This window comes from Tenrec ecaudatus, chromosome 2 (assembly GCF_050624435.1).
Source record: "Tenrec ecaudatus isolate mTenEca1 chromosome 2, mTenEca1.hap1, whole genome shotgun sequence".
Lineage (NCBI taxonomy): Eukaryota > Metazoa > Chordata > Mammalia > Afrosoricida > Tenrecidae > Tenrec > Tenrec ecaudatus.
The window spans coordinates 110,904,666-110,922,736 of record NC_134531.1 but is presented as its reverse complement, the minus strand read 5'-3'; the positions used below and the strand labels follow the sequence as shown (position 1 = coordinate 110,922,736).

The window sequence follows — 18,071 nt, the reverse complement described above, 5'->3', positions numbered from 1 at the left end:
AAGGACCCCCATCTGATCTGAGAGCGCCATGATATGAAGAGTCAGATTTTCATCCCAGACCTTGCACCACTGGCTGTCTTTCTGGTGGGCCTTCTGCTATCGGCTGGCTTCCCTTTCCAGGGTCAAGCGCCACAGAATTCATACTGTGTCCCTGTTGCCAGGCCTCCAAACCAAGGAGGGTCATTTCAACCATTGTAGGGTCGTGTGAATATCCTCTCTGGAAATCCCTTTATCTGTAAAAGGGAGGTAACACTTTCTGCCTCCGGTTATTGAGTATAATGAAAGAGCTACCAGGTGCAAAATCTTAGTGTGATACATACCAAATGTCCATTAGATTTCCACTCAAGATCGTAATCTTCACAGAATGTAAATGCATATAGTGTCACAATATTCCATCCAGGGGGCATATGCTATTTTTGAGACACACCACTCTGACTTATGATGAAATGCTTAAAATTTGCCCACAATCTCTTTAAACTCCTACTTAATCCACTTGAGTCTGACACTTGTTTCTTGTTCCTGAGTGTGATGGACGCTCAGTCCAATTACTGTCCTTTCATATGGGAATGGATTTCAGTTGTTTCCTCCATTGTCTTTGCCTTCCTTCATTCTAGGATGCACACTGCTCCCCAGCAGAGCTAATAAAAACACCTGCCTGCTGGTGTTTATGTTTACATTGAGTGTATTAATGGGCTGATCCTTGGACTTTTTATGTGACAGTCAACATTGCATGCAATGTGAAAGGGAACTTCAGCATGTTTACATATCAGGGAAATGAGTGGTTAAGCACCCAGCAAATGAATGGAAGGCTCTGCAGAGATCAAACCTGTGCTAATGAGGAAGTTGTCAACTTCACCCGTTCTGTTTAAATCTTCAGATTATGTGTCAAACCAAAGAAACAGGAAGAATGAGTTCTGCTGATTACTGCAGAGGGAGGGAGATGGCCTGGGCCAGAAAGTTCTTTCTTTTAATTAACAAAGTTCCTTAAATAAATAAACAGTACTGATTTCCATTTGAAATCTTCTCTCAGTATCTATAAATAGAGTTGCTCCCGTGGTAATTAAACAATGCGCAGGGAAGTTTTATGAGGGTGGGGCTTAGGTTTTGTTTGCTTTTGAGGGGGAAGGGAGTCATATGATTGGATAATGTATTCGAATTCTAAATTATAATCTATAGACTTTACTTTTGCAAACTTGAACAGAAAATAAACTTTTAATAGCTTTGGGGGAGTTCACAGATTTTCTTGTTAATTCTGAAAGGCATATTGTAAATCTGAGCCTCCGTGAACAGCAGACAACTATTCTGTCTGCAGCTGGATTCCCTAGAGAAACAAGGCCAGGGATATGGGGTGTGTGTGTGTGTGTGTGTGTTTATGTATATAATATTTTTTAATTGCTCATCTAATTATAGAGACAGAAAAGTCTAAAATCCATGGGTCAGAGGTCAAGCTGGAGGCTTCTCTTGGCTTGCTTAGCTTGCAGGGGTTGATGATCCCAAGATCAGCAAGTCAGATCGCAGGGTTCCAGCTGCGGAGGTGAATGAATCCAAGGTTGACAACCACTGATGACTCCAAGAATTGGCAGGCGATCCAGCTGGCTGCTGACACAGCCCAAGGAAGCAGAGATCCATGAGCCAAATGCAGGATCCAGACCCAGTAAAAATGCAGGCATGTTTTCCATAGCATCCACTTCTATTGGAAATATGATTCTCCTTTGAGGATAGATCCTTTCCATTGATTGGATCAGGACTGTTATCTGGGAAAGAGTGTTGCATCCCACCCTAGTCTTCTTACAGCAGATTGGCTGCTCACAGAAGATTCCATTATGGAGGTAATTATTGTGTTAGACCACATCATGGGAAATTACTAGGTCTTAACTGTCCAACTTCTGAGAACGCTTGCCCAGTTAGACTCAAAACCTCATCACACACCCCTTCTACAGCAGAAATACACTGATATGTATTGATATCAGGAGCACTGCTATCTCAGTTTCTAGCAAAAGAACCCACGTGCCAAATGGCCAAGCTCCATACACCTGCCTCCTCATGTGCTCACTCTGAGACTGACTTCCAAGTGTGATCTTATTAGAAAAAAGATAGGTCCCGTATCTTCACCCTAAATCAGGCTACCTGGGAATGCAAGTTTCCTGGATTCCACTTTTTTATGCAAAATGCATATATTGGGAATCATCAAACGTAGGAAGAGTGTTGAAAGATGTTGTGTCATACATGTGATAAATGTGCACTATATACTGACTCTGGGTCAGTCATAACTAGTTCTCTGTAAACTGACCATGGATTTCTGTCCCAAGGGAGAAATTCCCTGTTGATAAGTTTCTCTTGGCTTGCTAGAGATAGACCTTACATTCCCCAAAACCCAAGATTATTCAAATCCTTTGTTAACACAAAGTTTTCCATTCACAAAACATGACCCATACTTTTCTCATTCCCCCCTAACAGGGAGATTTTGAAGCGATAACAAATGGTGTGTGTGTGTGTGTGTGTGTGTGTGTGTGTGTAACAGACATCCGATCTTGCCATGGTGTGAGCATGACTTCAAAAAGTAGGAAATTGTTTTTGGAAAGGTGATGACATCAGAGGGAAATAGAATGGTTAAGATAATTATAATGTGTCTTATAATGCAAGGAAAATGTATCATTTTACTGCTATTAATCAAGTAATCTTACGGAAAAATGTCAATAGTTTTCTTTAATTGGAAATATGTATAGTGATTAAAATGGTCAATATTTCCAAATAGTAACTGTAGTTAGAAGAGAAGACAATAAACCCGTTCTTCAGTTACATATAGAAACCTTATCAATCTTTGACATTCATAATTGAGTAGGATTCATTTTGTTTGCTTAAATCTAATTGTAAGCCTATTAATTAGTAGATGGAAAGAATTAATGAAGCTATACCCAGGTAATCCCAAACTATGATGGAGTAATTGATTTTACTAGTGATGAGTTTGTCCCTGAATCATCTGCATACACTGGAAATGTATTCTAATACTACTTACTGTCTTCTTAAATGTCTTCTAAAATTATATGTTTATTGAAAAGCATTTAAAATGAAGATAAAAATAACTCATTATTATTACTTCATCAATGAATGAATCAGTATAAAACCCCATTTCAGAATATTTTCATTCTGAAAACTATTAAATTTTGTTTAAAACATTGAAATACATTGTTTTGCAACATTTCATTTTATACTATTCTGAGTATCTTTCCCATTTTCATTTTTAATTATTTACAATATTATTCTGTACCATTACAGTTAGTAGCAGAATAGAATTATGCTGAAAGGATATGTTATAATTAGTGTCCCAACTTATCTATTTTTGGACATTTAATTTTCCTAATTTCTTAATATTTTAAATAGTGCTATGACAAACTTTCTTGTGACCAATCGGTGCATATCTATAATTACTCTGAGTAGTAGAATTTTCTAGGGCAAAGGCCAGGCATATTTTAAGACTTCTGGTAGCAATGTCAAATTTCCCATGAGAAAACTTATTCTAAGTAAATTCTCTGCTAGCAATATGTGGACGCCTATTTTAAATGTTAACACACCAAAATCTCACAAAATCAAAACACAGGGTATCATCATTTTAAAACCTTTTTAAAGGTCATGGCACCCCTGCTCTATTTTTTAATGTTTTATATGTTTTAAATCAAAGTTTAATTTTAGGGACTCTGTATATCATTAGAAATGTCTTCTGTATCCAAGGACTAAATAAGCTTTCATATCTATTTTAATCAAACACTTTTAAATCTGTGTTGCATATATTTACATTTTTTATTCAATTTGGAGATTACTTTAGAGTGAAGTTTAATTTTTTTCCACTGATCAGCAAATTGTCTCAATTTTTTGGAAACGGAATGGAATTATGCATGTGATTCTATCATTTCTCACACAAAATAGATCTCTATGCAGTAGGAAAATGGTTGATTTTAAATTTGTTCCCATAGCCTGGACTCTGAAGTTAAAGCGCTCAAGCAGTTCATTTGGCTTTAACTCATAGCAACTCTCTGCAACAGAATTAATTACCACCCAGCCTTTTGCCATCCTCAAAAGTATTATGTTGTAGCCAACTGTGCCAGTCCATCATGTCCAGGACCTTCCTCTTTTCCATTAACTCTCTGCTTTATCAAGCATGGTATCTTAGGAATAGTCTCTCCAATAACATGTCCTTAGTATGAGAGATGGATTCCCCCCAAGCTCACTTCGAGGAGCATTCTGGTTGTACTTTTAAGACAGAGTTGATGGCTCTTCTGGAAGCCGGGATACTGGCAGCATTTATCGCCGGTGCTGTAATTCAACTGCGCCAAGTCTTCTGTGGTCTGTATTCAATGTCCAACTTTATTGGTACATGAGATGACTGAAAAGATCATGACATGGGTCAGAGGCACCTTGGTCCTCAAAGTGACATACATGCTTTATAATATTTTTAAGGCATCTTTTGCAGTAGGTTGTCCCAATTCAATATTGTGCTTTAATTCTGGATGGTTGCTTCCATAAGCACGCAGTGTGGGCCCAGGCAACATGGAATTGTAGGCAACATCAGTGCTTTATCTTTTGATCATAATGTTGTCTATTGTTCCAGTTGATTTGGAGTTGACTTACACGGAAGGCTTACCAATACAATCCATATTGAAGGTTTCGCTCTTTGATTTTCATCAGCAAATGCTTCAAATCCTCCTCAGCAAGCAAGGTTGTGTCATTTGAATATTGGAGGTTGCTAATAAGCCTCCATCCATTCCTGTAGCTGCATTTTGCTTCCTATAGTCCACATAAATAACCTCTGCTCACTGGGGAGTTGAAATGAAGTAGTCATTGGTCCTGCAAAATTCTACCAGGTATTTGCCTGCTGTGTTTCTGTCACCAATGCCACATTTCCCAGCTACCGTTCCTTCCTTTTTCTTTCTAACTTTCACATTCTAATCACCAATAATTATCAGTGCATTTTCATTCTGTGGTTAATCATTTTTAAACTGAAGAAATTATTAAAATTCTTCAATGTCTTCATCATTCGCTTTAGTGGGGGATAAAGAAGGGGTCTTCTACTTCCATAAACAGTTACAGTCTAGGAAACCCACTGAGCAGTTAGTTCTACCCGGTCCTGTAGGATCCCTATGAGTCAGCATCAACTCCGTGGCAGGGAAGCTTTCGTGGTTGGTGCACACATTTGAATAATTATTCTATTAAATGGACTTTCTTATACGTGTGTAGGTATTTTCCTCCAGCAGACATCATTCTACTTCACACTTCTTCTTTTTTGATCATTTTATTGGGGGCTCTTACCTCTCTTATCACAATCCATACATATATCCATTGTGTCAGACACATCTGTATATATGTTGTCATCATCTTTTTCCAACATTTACTTTCTACAGATGCTCCTGGCATCAGTTCCTCATTTTCCCCCTCCCTCCCCCAAGCCTCCTTGATAATTTATAAATTCTTCTTAGTTTTTTTCCTTCGCGTATTACACTAACTACTCTCTCATTTCACTCACTTTTCTGCTGTTAGTCCCCCTGGGATGGGGGCTATATGTCGATCATTGTGATCGGTTTCCCTTTACTCCTACCCCCCAACACTTACCTTCCTAGTTTAGCTGCTCCCCTTATTGGTGCTGAGGGGTTTATCTGTTCTGTATTTCCTGTGTTGTGAGCTCTTATCTGTACCCATGTACATGCTCTGATCTAGCTGGATTTGTAAGATAGAATTGGGGTCATGGTAGCAGGGTGGGAAGGAAGCATTAAAGAACCAAAGGAAGGTTGTATGTTTCATCGGTGCTACACTGCACCCTGACTGGATCTTCTCTTCCTTGTGGCCCTTCTGACAGGGGGTGTCCAATTGATTACTGATGGGCTTTGGGTTTCCACTCTGCCCTCCCCCTCACTCCCACTGATATGCTTTTTGTTTGGTTGAAATGTTCTTTTGATGATGAATTCTATGCAATTTCGTCGAATTTGTCATTCTTGGCATAGTAAACCACAAGATTGTCCCAAACAAGTCAATTTCAGCTCACTAATGCCTAGGATACTAAACTTTATGTGTTCCATTTTGAGATAGTTAAGGTTTATTGTACCAACCTGGCCAATAAACACGTGTGGGATTAATTGAAGGGCAGAGAAATAAATGGCTCGATGAGCCTTGCCTTTCTGGTTCTCAGGTCTCTTGCTTTTTATGGTCAGACCAGGGGTGCAGTTGCCTTAGCCAGTTCCCTGGTTCAGTTGGCAAGGCTTACTTCCTGCAAGACATCCCTGATGAGAAGCCACATGGCCTACCCTAATGCAGCCCTGGGTGCTGAAGCAGCCATGTGGAGCCCCCTGCCAGTGCTGAGATGCTTACATATTCACTGATTTGGCTTATCTCCTACAGTTGGCATCATTACATGTGTTTTGTGAGAATGAGGAGGACTTTGTAGACTGGTGTCAGACATATGGGCTAATGTTGGATTTATGGACTTGGACAGCACTGGGTTTGGATGCTTTCTGATGTACACTTACCCTATATATAGAATTCTCTCTTATATGTATATGAGTTTCTGTGGATTTGTTTCTCAAGTTTACCCAGACTAACACACATTTCATTTTTTTTCAATTTCTCTTTTTCTTTGTGTGTTAGGCTGGGTTCTCTAGAGAAGCAACACTAATGATGCATATTATATATTTCTATCTATCTATGTAGAGAAAGGAAGAAAGAGACAAAGAAAGAAAGATCAAGGATGTGGCTCACACAATTGTAGATGTAGGCAAAGCCAGTCCAATTCAAGTCCATGGGATAGTTGTTAAATAATTGGTGTTTACTGAGTTGTAGCTGCCAGGGCCCACAAACCATGAAAAAGAAAAATGAATCCAAGGTCACCAGGTAAGGCTCATGGCTAAAGAATCGAATGAATCTAACCTATGTATGCAAAATGGCAGGCGGTTTGTAGTTCCCAGGGTTGGCAGGTAATGAAGCAAGCTATTGGCTCAAGTTCAAAGACCAAAATGTCAATGAGCTAGATTCAGGATCCAGGCCAGCAAGAAAGACCAAACCTTTCCACAGAATCTCCTTAAATAAGAGTAGGCCACCCCAGAGAATATTCCTTTTAATTGCATCAGTGTTGTAAATGGAGCAAGGAGGATGCACTGGTCTCTAATCCTCTTACAATGGTTTGCTGCCTCCAGCAGATCTCATCATAGAATTGATTACACTGTTAGCTCACATCATATAATATTACCAGGCCCCAAGTGCCAAACCACTATAAATCCTGGCTGAGCCAAATGACAGAAAACCTAACTATGACACGTAGGTTCATACTTCATACATTTATGTTTCAATTAGTAATAGATGTCTGCAGCTATTTCCTCACATTTTGATTCATGCCCAATCAGCAAATATAGGTCCTGAAAGCTTAACTCTAGCCACATCATTGAGGCCAATTCTAATGTGAGGTGGTAGCATTTCCCCAGTTAAATTAAGTAAAATTCAATAATTTCTAACCTTAGGGACTTATCTTCTGTTACTGTACCTAACAATGTTCTCATGCTAGTCATCTATAATTTTCTGTGGTTCCTCATAGTCTGGATGCTTCCCTGAAACATGTTCACCTTGAGTGACCCTGTTTATATGTGAAATACCAGTGGCATAGCCTCTGGCAACATTCAGTTGAGCACAGTACAACAAACTGATGGAAGAGTGGTCGAATTGTCTCCATTGTTGCTATAAGATACTGTGCCATTGGTTCTGACTCATAGAGACCATAGGTACAATGGAACAAAACATTTCATGGTTCTGTTTGTTCTTATGTGTACGCCCATTGTTACAGCCACTGTGTCAAACCTTCTGGTAGAGGGCCTACCTTTTTGTCTCTGCCCCTCTGCTTTACGGAGCATGATGTCGTTCTCTACCCGACTAAATATCTCCAACATTGCTCCTAAGGAGTACTGGTTGTACTTCTTCCAAGACAGATTTGTCTGTTCTTTTGGCAGTCCATAGTACTTTCAGTATTCTTCTTGGTTGCATTTTTTATCAATTTCCAAGTGAAGTTGTGGGTAAAATTCTTCAATTTGATACTCACGAGGTTTGGGGGATAGTGTATAAATTTGGATAATAGTAGTATTGATTGGATTTCCTTGAAGATGGATAGATATGATCCTATCACATCCAGCATTATACTTCAAGATAGATCTTCAGATTTTCCTTCTGACCATGTGAATGCAAATCCATTCCTCATGATTGTGTCATGCCCAGCATAGTAAACCATGTGATTTTCCGATTCAAAACGATCAGCACCCAGTTAATTTTAGCTCAGTAATGCCTAGAATATTGATCTCTATGCATTCAATTTCATTTTTGATGACTTCCAATTTTCCTAGTTCATACTAAATAAATTTCAAGTTCCAATTATTAGTCACTTTTTGCAGCTGGAGTTATGCCTCATCAACAAATGAAGTCCCCCAAATTTCCACTCACACAGACTTTACCCCATTCACGACACTGTGGTCAGCTCTGCTTTCAGAAAGCAGCTCCTCATCAATTACACTATGAATTCTTTCTGACTCAACAGGTCCAGCCACTGGCTCTGTGTCTGACAATGCTTTGCTTCCATTCATTGTCGCTTCAGGAGCTGATAATGTTAAGGTTCTCCGTGGCTATTTCCTCTGAAGTAATTTTAAAATTAGATGACATTCTAATCAAAATACCAATATTTTTAGTTTTAGGGATTCCATAGATCAATAGAAAAAAACATATTTAAAATATATTAAAACATTTTAAAACATATTTAATAAATAAAACATATTTAAAACATATATAAAAAACATATTTAAAATAATTAAATAATGTGTAGTATCTATAACTATATACTTCTGATAGTGTGTCAACTGATCATCATCTCTTGGGTAATTTGTCAGCTAATACTATCTCAAAACTCAACTTCACTGCCATCGACCCAATGGGACAGGGTAAAACTGCCCCTGTGGTTTTCTGAGATTGTAATGCTCATGGGAGTAGAAAGCCCTGTCTTTCTCCCGAAGAGTGGCTGATGTTTTCCAAAAGGGGCTCTTCTAGTTAGCAGCCCAATGCATAACCACTGTTTCACCAGGGCTCCCATACAGCCCAACAATGTCACTTCTAGAAATTTATCATAGAAGTACCTTTGTCTGTAGCAGCAATGGGGCACCTTCTCCCTGCCAACAGCCATTTTGGCATTTGTAGTATCATACAGACACCATACTAGTCAAACATTTAACTAACTTCCCCCTAATGTGAAAGCTGAAACTGCTGCTTTTTGGTGAGGTGTGTGATGTTAGCTGATATTGATGACTTTGTGGGCCTTTTATACAGCCTCTGGGCTGGACATTCCCCACCCTTGGTGTACAGTATCAGAAAACGGAAAGCAACCTAAGTGTTCTATTGATGGGGAATGGCTAAGAGGGACCATTTTATGAAGTTATATTATCTATTATTTAAATTTTAAAAATATAACAAGTAATGCCACCAGTTGCTGATGGATGCTTGTTTGCACTGTGTTTTCCCTGTGAAGTGAAATTGCCTAGCATAGTTTCTCTATCCATAGTCTTTATAAATCCTACCAGTACCTAGGTGGAAGCTTGCAAATAAAGAGACTGTTGAACCCAGTAGAGGAATGAATTGCTCTGGAAGGGACAGTTGGTATCAGAAAGGTTATAGAGGGACGATGGAGATGTGTCTGGTCTCTGCCTCATGGCAATTAACTGTGGGCTCCTGCAAAATGGGATTCTCCTCCCTTGTGTAGTCAAAGAAGGCCACACCATTTCCTCCATTTTCAAATGATAAAGGAATTCTTGGGATAATACCCATCAAGTTCAAGACGATGGTTATTTCTGGGAAGAGATATACAAAAACCTTTAACTATTTAATTTCTTTAACCAAAAACAAACAAACAAAAATAAAACATACAGGCGAAGTATACAAAATGCCAAGATGAGGGATGGTGGATGAGGCGGTGGGACAGGAAGGCACAAAAGAAATATCTTCAAACAGGATTAACTCAGTTTTTAAGGGAAGACAAAACTCAACTTTTGAAACATTCGTTATACAGATGAAAATAAAGAACTTGGTGAGGCTTAAAGGACCTTGCTAAGAAATACTCTGATATACTACAGTATTGTGAACTTGAGGTAGAAAAAATAATAGAAGAAATGTGGTGCAAAGCAATTGAACGTGGCATGGGAAATGATCGTTATAAAACAGGAATTACTACAATTAAGGTGTTGTTACCTCCAAGATTAAGAAAAGACAGGAAAACCTGTTGGAGACCTAATTGCACTTCACTGGCAGGGAACCTCTGAGGTTCAAAATAGCTGAAGGCTTTGGATATCAAGAATATTCTATCAAAATTGTCATAAATAAGAATCAGCTCAACTAGGAAAAACACTGGAAGTGCAGAGAGTGACCCACAATGTGAAGGGTGTGGAGCTGGAATGAAAGTCATCAGGAAAGGGCGCAAGAACGAGCTTTCAGGTAGAAGAAGAGCAAAATGAAGCGGAACTGAAAGAAAAATATACAGAGGACTGAGGGGGGGGGGTGGTGACGGACTGAAAACCCTGGCTGAGAGAGCTGAAATGATGGTGGATCCAGAAATGACAGCTTATTTAGACATAACCAACCAGACAGGCAGATCAATCAAGATCCCCCCATCAGAGAGAAAGGCCCTTATTTTAGCTTTGGAATATCCTGAAAAGGGCAGAGCTTTCTTGAAATGAAAAGAATATGGAATAGTGTTGCCATGCCTATTGGATACCGACAAATATTTCCGTGAGTTCTGCAGAGAACTACTGAACATCATAGATAAGTATGTAGTGCTTCAGCTAGCTATAGTATGGTGCTTCTTCTGCCTGGAGCAACTGCAATGCCTTGATAATGAAGGGGTTGGGGGAATCAAACTTGGCCCAGAAATGCTTTAAAAATTGTTATGAAGAAACTCATCAGAGACTGTGTCCACATAAAAGGAAATTGTGGTCAAGATAAAGTATTGTTTTGATGATTTTACATGCTTCAGGGTATCCTAAACTATTACAATGGAAATGGTGAAGAAGCTGGTGAGTATCTCAACAAGGCATGTGAACTCTTTAAGGAGCTATACCTTGATCCATCAAAAATTCATAATTTGTTGCAGCTGTGATTTACAGTACAGGCTGAGCCTGAGGGCTTTCAATGGTAACGTGGATCATGCAGGTACTCACTCACCAGCCCAGAGAGGAATGGGCCCAGATAAGGAAAGATGAAAAGACACTGATTGAAGGACGTCAAGGCTGTGAAAGGAATGGGTTACTCCACACGTGCAGCTAAGCAAACCCTTCTCCAGGCTAACAGGGACCTAGATGGAGACCTAAGGATTCTTCTTAGTAATCCACAAACGTGGTGGTTCAGCAATGCAGATCTTGAAACCAACAGCCCATATGAAAGTCCTACTGAGGAAAATATTAGCCAATGGTGTACCGCGCATTGGCGCTGTTATTGCTGGAGCGCCACTGAGAGTGTTCAGGGGACGCATCCAGCGGCAGCACAGCAGTGGGACTCTTCCTCCGGATGCACAGCGGAAGATTCCTCATCAGCTCCATCCACATCCCCTTCCGGGTCTGCAGGTGCTTCTAGTGCCTCAACAGATGAAGACGAAGACAGGCAGTTGATGAAGACATTCCAGAACAAGAAGTTCTCTCGACTCAACTCTGGAAGAGGAGGAAATTATGGTTGCAGAATGCTTATCCTATGTAGAAAAATCACACCAAAAAAAAAAAAAGGTTGAGATGAGATTTGATAACATTGGGCAACAGATACTTGGGTATTCACTTTATGGATGTATTTTAAATGTAATAACTTAAAAAAATTAACTCCTACATTAATTTTATTTTTAAAGAAGTAATAAAAATATTCAGATAGATCACGTCAACATTACCAATACCCTCACGACAGTTGTTTTTACGGCTACTTTTACACTATTTTATTTTTATATTTAGTGAACAGTAGTTGTAGAAAACAGCAACGTTTCTTCTGTTCTACAAAGTTTTCTCTTTGCTTTGTTTTTACCAATATTCTAGTGTCCTTTCACATAAACCGGTGTTTCATTTTGTTCTTACATTCAAGAAACAATGATATTGTTTCTTTCAACCTCTAGGGGCATGAAGACTATTAAAATTATAAAGTTATGTCTCCAAATCCTTACAAAATCCCTAAGCATTTTTAAGATACATTTTCTGTTCTCTGAATGGGCTTCAGAATCACTCATTTTGTAGCTAACATAGGCCACTCAAGAGAACACAAATTTAAGTCCACTCTTTGTTCAGCAAAGCTACAACCCTGCTGGCAAATTCTTCCTCAGTCTTCTTCTTCACACGCACGACCTGATATTTTTCAGTAATATGGATAGGACTCAATATACAAATATTCATCTTAAATATATACTGTTAGTTTGGGTGAACTAGAGAAACAAATCCAGAGACACTCTTATGTATGTAAGAGAGAGCTTTCTATCAAAGAGTAATTGTATATTGAGAAAACATCGCAGCCCAGTCCAGATCAAGTCCATAAGTCTGATATTAGCCCATATGTCTGATACCAGTCTGTAAATTCCTCTTCAGACTCAAAAAGCCATGCAATGATGCCGAAGGAAGGAAGATCACAGGCCAGTGGGTGAAAAGTCTTGTGGATCCGGTGGTGGTAGAAGCATCTCAGCGCTGGAGTGAGTCTCCACATGGCTCCTCCAGCTCCAGGGCTCTGGCTCCATCCGTTTGACTCCATGTGTCTTGTCAGCAGGAAGACAATGCAGAGAACGTAGGTCTGGCCCCCAGTGAGCTATTTATGTCCGTCAAGCTTCCAAATGAGGTCATCAAGATGCGACCTGATTGACAGGCTAGACTCCACCCTTTTCTTAAATTGACGGATTATATAATTGCCACCTACTCTAAATAAGAAACCCCTAGTCACTGCTCTCCAGAAACTTGGGTCAAATTCCAAGAGCTATTTCCCTTACACAGTTAGTTTTCACCAAATAAAATTAATTTTCCATAAAGTATACCTATTTACTGAAGTAATCAAAGGAGAATTTCATTATCCTTATTTCATGAGAAACAGATTGGTCTTTTCTTCCCTTTCTACACCCCCCGCCCTAAATCTGCATTCTTGTTTGTCAAAACAGAATTAACATGCCACTGGGTCATAGTTACAAAAAGTTTCAAAGTAAACATGTCAACCTTTTCCCCCATACGGGATATTTACAATAAAAACCGGAAGATGGTACTTGTCTGAGAGAAACGTCATTTTACTTTCCTTCTAAAATTGCTTTTAAGTCATGTTCACTTACTGGATAAGTATACTGTTGTCAGTCACTCAATTGCAGTAGAAGCTTAAAGGAACATAAGCCGAATCTTCTCTCAGCTTCTAGTTAACCTGGTGTAATTCGTAGGTTTTGCGTTGTGTGAGGTTGGGTTCACTAGAAAAGGAAGACCAGTAACACTTAACTGCCCACAGCAGATCCCACCACGGAGTTAATTATACTTTTCAGTAACATTATAGGGGATTACCAGATCCTAACTGCCAAGCCAGTAAGAATCCTAGCAAAACCAAGTTGGCACAGACCTAACCAGCACCTGTGTCAAGTTGGCTGGGCTAGGATTCTCTGTGTTTGCCAGTTAGAACGTAGTAAAACCCCATAATATGATCTAACACAATGTACTCACCCCTGATGAGATCTTCTAGGAAGAACCATTCAGTTAAAAGATCATGGCAGGATGAAACACCCTTGCTCAGATCACAACCCTGATGTACTCCATTGAAAGGACTTTTCCCTGGGAGTAGCAACAGCATCTGATATAAGTGGACCCTGTAGAAAAGCTTGCTTGTTTTTTTGTTTTTGCTAGATCCTGCATCTGACTAATTGACCTCGGGTTCATAGGACTTGCGTCAATGACTTGCCATATTGCCTCCCTGTGGTAGTTACATAATCTGTTGTCAATTTGAGATTTAACGAGTGAAGGGGTGGAGCTTAGCCTGTCAATCAGGTCACAACCTGATAACCTCATTTAGAGGCACTAGGGAGATAAATAGTTCACTGGAAGTGGGACACACACTCACTCCCTGCAAGACATGCTTGCTGATAAGACACACGGAGCTACGCTAGAGCCCTGGAGCTGAAGGAGCCATGTGGAGACCCCTGCCAGCACTGAGATGCCTTCAATGCTACTGGATCCACAAGAATTTTCATCCATTGGCTTGTGATCTTGCTGCATTCGATATCATTGCATGTGTCGCGTGAGTCTGAAGAGGAATTTATAGATTGGTATCGGACTTATGGGCTAATATAAAATTTGTGCACTTGATCTGGACTGGGCTGAGATGTTTTCTCAATATTCAATTGCTCTTGTATTAAATCTCTTTTTTATACACATATGAGGGTCTATGAATATGTTTCTCTAGTCCACCAGACTAACATACCAGTCCCAGAAGTTGTCAGCAACTTTCCATCTCACTTGCCATCCTTATATTCATTCACCGTCACAACCACCAGTCTGTGGTCTTTCGATTAATCTTGGATTCACCAGTGCCTGTAGCTACACAAGCCAGGAAAAACTTCATGTCTAACATTTAACCCGTGGACATGGAGACTGCCTGGACTTGAACTTGATATATTTTGATATACAAATATATTACTGGTTGTGCTTCTCCAGCATATGTAGTTTAAGATACATGATATAATAAATTTGAACTAACAATAAATCAAATTTAAGATTCAAATATATTCAAATCATTGCCCAAGTATTCTTTAAGCATTGCTCTGGTGGCATAGTGGTCTATGAGTTGGCCTGAAAGCCACAAGGTCAACGGTTTAAAACCACAAAAAACTCCATGGGAGAAAGATGAGGCTTTCTACTCCCATAAAGATTAAAATCTCAAAAACCCAAGGATATTTCTATTCTGTCTTGTAGGCTCACTATTAGTTAGATTTTACTCAATGGCAGTAAGAACTACTGCCAATAACATTTTTATTGATAATTTTAAAACTAATTTAGAAAATTTGTAAATTATCATGTTTTCCATTAGTATTGCACTATGGTATGGCCAGCATATTGAATTTAAATAAATGTTTTTGATCTCTGAATTTTTCAGATCTGAAAATTGACCTAAATGAGAATAAGAATTTGAGATGTATGGGCTTTTTAATATGGCCCTTCTAGTCATAACACCTTATGTGATGCAGTACAATTCTGGATTCCTTGCCTGTGGCTATGATTCCATGTTGGAAGGTGTTCTCTGTTACAGTATTAAGATGGGATTGAGTCCGCCCTTATTAGAGGATGTGAACCAAGTCATACCCTTTGTTTCCTTTGTTGTTCTTGTTGTTGGGTGCCATTGAGTTGGCTTCAGCCAACATGCATAGCTGAATGAAATATTGCATGGCCCTGTGCTATCCCCACGATTATTCCTATGCCTGAGCCCACTGGCGCAACCACTGTCAATGCATCTTGTTTTCAATGGTACCTAACAACAACAACAAATGATGTTGTTCTAAGTTAAAATGTTGCGGTAGGACTCTTTTTTTATTTATTTAAATGTTTTATTAGGAGCTCATACAACTCTTATAACAATCCACACATACATCAGTTGTGTAAAGCACATCTGTACATTCATTGCCCTCATCATTTTCAAACCATTTGCTCTCCACTTAAGCCCTTGGCATCAGGTCCTCTTTTTTACCCTCCTCCCTCCTCGCTACCCCTCCCTCATGAGCCCTTGATAATTTATAAATTATTATTTTGTCATATCTTGCTCTCTCCGACATCTCCCTTCACCCCCTTTTCTTTTGTCCATCCCCCAGGGAGGAAGTCACATGTAGATCCTTGTAATCAGTTCCCTCTTTCCAAACCACTCTCCCTCTACCCTCCCAGTATCGCAACTCACACCCCTGATCCTGAAGGTATCATCCGCCCTGAATTCCCTGTGCCTCCAGCTCCTATCTGCACCAGTGTATATCCTCTGGTCTAGCCAGACTTGCAAGGCAGAATTTGGATCATGATAGTGGGGCGGGGTGGGGGGGGGGAGCATTTAAGAACTAGAGGAAAGCTGTAGTCTTCATCGGTGCTACATCACACCTTGACTGACTCATCTCCTCCCCTAGACCCTTCTGCAAGGGGATGTCCAGTGGCCAACAAATGGACTTTGAGTCTCCACTCTGCACTTCCCCCTTCATTCACTATGGTAAGATTTTTTTTGTTCTGATGATGCTTTATACCTGATCCCTTTGACACCTCATGATCACACAGGCTGGTGTGGTGCTTCTTCCATGTGGGCTTTGTTGCTTCTGAGCTAGATAGCTGCTTGTTTACCTTCAAGCCTTTAAGACCCCAGATGCTATACCTTTTGATAGACGGGCACCATCAGCTTTCTGTGCCACATTTTCTTATGCACCCGTTTGTCTTCAGCCATCTCTTTTTGCAGAAGTAGATTACTAGAAAGGCATGGAAGCTAGAGAACAAAATTTACCATTTCAAACCTGATAAGTGAGAGTATAGTGCATTGACCAGGAAATAAGCAAAGGAAAGGGGTGGGGGAGGTCAAACCTTTTATTAGGATAGTCTAGAAAAGTATGGGTATATGAAAAATATGCTAGAGATCAGTGAATCTTAATGCTTCCCTCTAGTTTTATTTACTTCATTAGCCCTAGTACCATATATATCTATGGATATATGAAAACCAATTATATGTAGGGTAAAGTGCCAATTTGAGAATTTATATCATAGAAAATAAATGTTTAAGGTAAGAAAATAATATTAAATATATAAATTTAAATTTTGACCGGATATTAAAATTACCTTCAATAGGAGATGAATTGTACAAATAATTAACAAGATGAAGATTGGTCTTTGCTTGTTTCATGATTCTATCTCTTGATAGGTAGGAAGGAACATCTAACAGACAGATATATCCAACCAGAGTTGGGGTAAATTGATTTGCTAAAAATATTTCCATATGGAAGACAAAGCTGGTGCATAAGTAAATGTGGTGAAGAAAGCTGATGGTGCCCGGCTATCAAAAGATATAGCATCTGAGATCTTAAAGGCTTGAAGATCAACAAGCAGCCATCTAACTGAGAAGCAACAAAGCCCACATGTAAGAAGCACACCAACCCGTGTGATCACAGGTATCAATGGGATTGGGTATCAGGCATCAAAGAACAAAAAAAATCGTATCATTGTGAATGAGGAGGAGTTCAGGGTGGAGATCCAAAGCCCATCTGTAGGCAACTGGACATCACCTTACAGAAGGGTCGCAGGGAAGAGATGAGTCAGTCAGGGTGCAGTGTAGCAACGATGAAACATACAACTTTCCTCTGGTTCTTTAATGCTTCCTCCCCCCACTGTCATGATCCCAATTCTACCTTACAAATCTGACTAGGCCAGAGGATGTACACTGGTAGAGATAGGAACTGGAAACATAGGGAATCCAGGACAGATAAACCCCTTTGGACCAAGAATGAGAGTAATGATACCAGGAGGATAAGTGGAGAGTGAGATAGAAAGGGGGAACAGATCACAAGGATCTACATATAACCCCTCCCTGGGGGACAGACAACAGAAAAGTGGGTGAAGGGAGATGTCAGACAGTGTAAAACATAACAAAATAATAATAATTTATAAATTATCAAGTGTTTGTGAGGGGAGGGAGGTGAAAATGTGGAGCTGATACCAAGGCTCAAGTAGAAAGAAAACATTTTGAGAATGATGAAGGCAACAAATGTACAAAAAGTGTTTCCATATGTAAAAGTATAAAGTTGGACCTATAGCTTATGAGATATAGATATATATACTCAAAATGGATCAATGAGATAAATATGAAGGGACTTCTAAAGTTAGTGATAATATTCAATTATCTTTAATGTTCTCTAGCATAAAAGGATAATGATATCTCCACAGTGAGCCAGAGACATATGTAAACCATAGATGCATGAATAGATTTGGGGCTTGCCCTTAATTCTAGCCCCAATCTAAGAACAACTTGTTCTGATGGCATCGCCCTGTCTGGCCCTGTCAGCTGGATGCTCG

At 39.5% G+C, this 18,071-nt stretch overlaps 1 pseudogene; it reads left to right on the top strand.

The window, feature by feature from the left end:
• The first annotated feature begins 9,971 nt into the window (after positions 1 to 9,971).
• Positions 9,972 to 11,858, top strand: LOC142440063 (NEDD8 ultimate buster 1 pseudogene; annotated as a pseudogene).
• Positions 11,859 to 18,071: the final 6,213 nt, after the last annotated feature.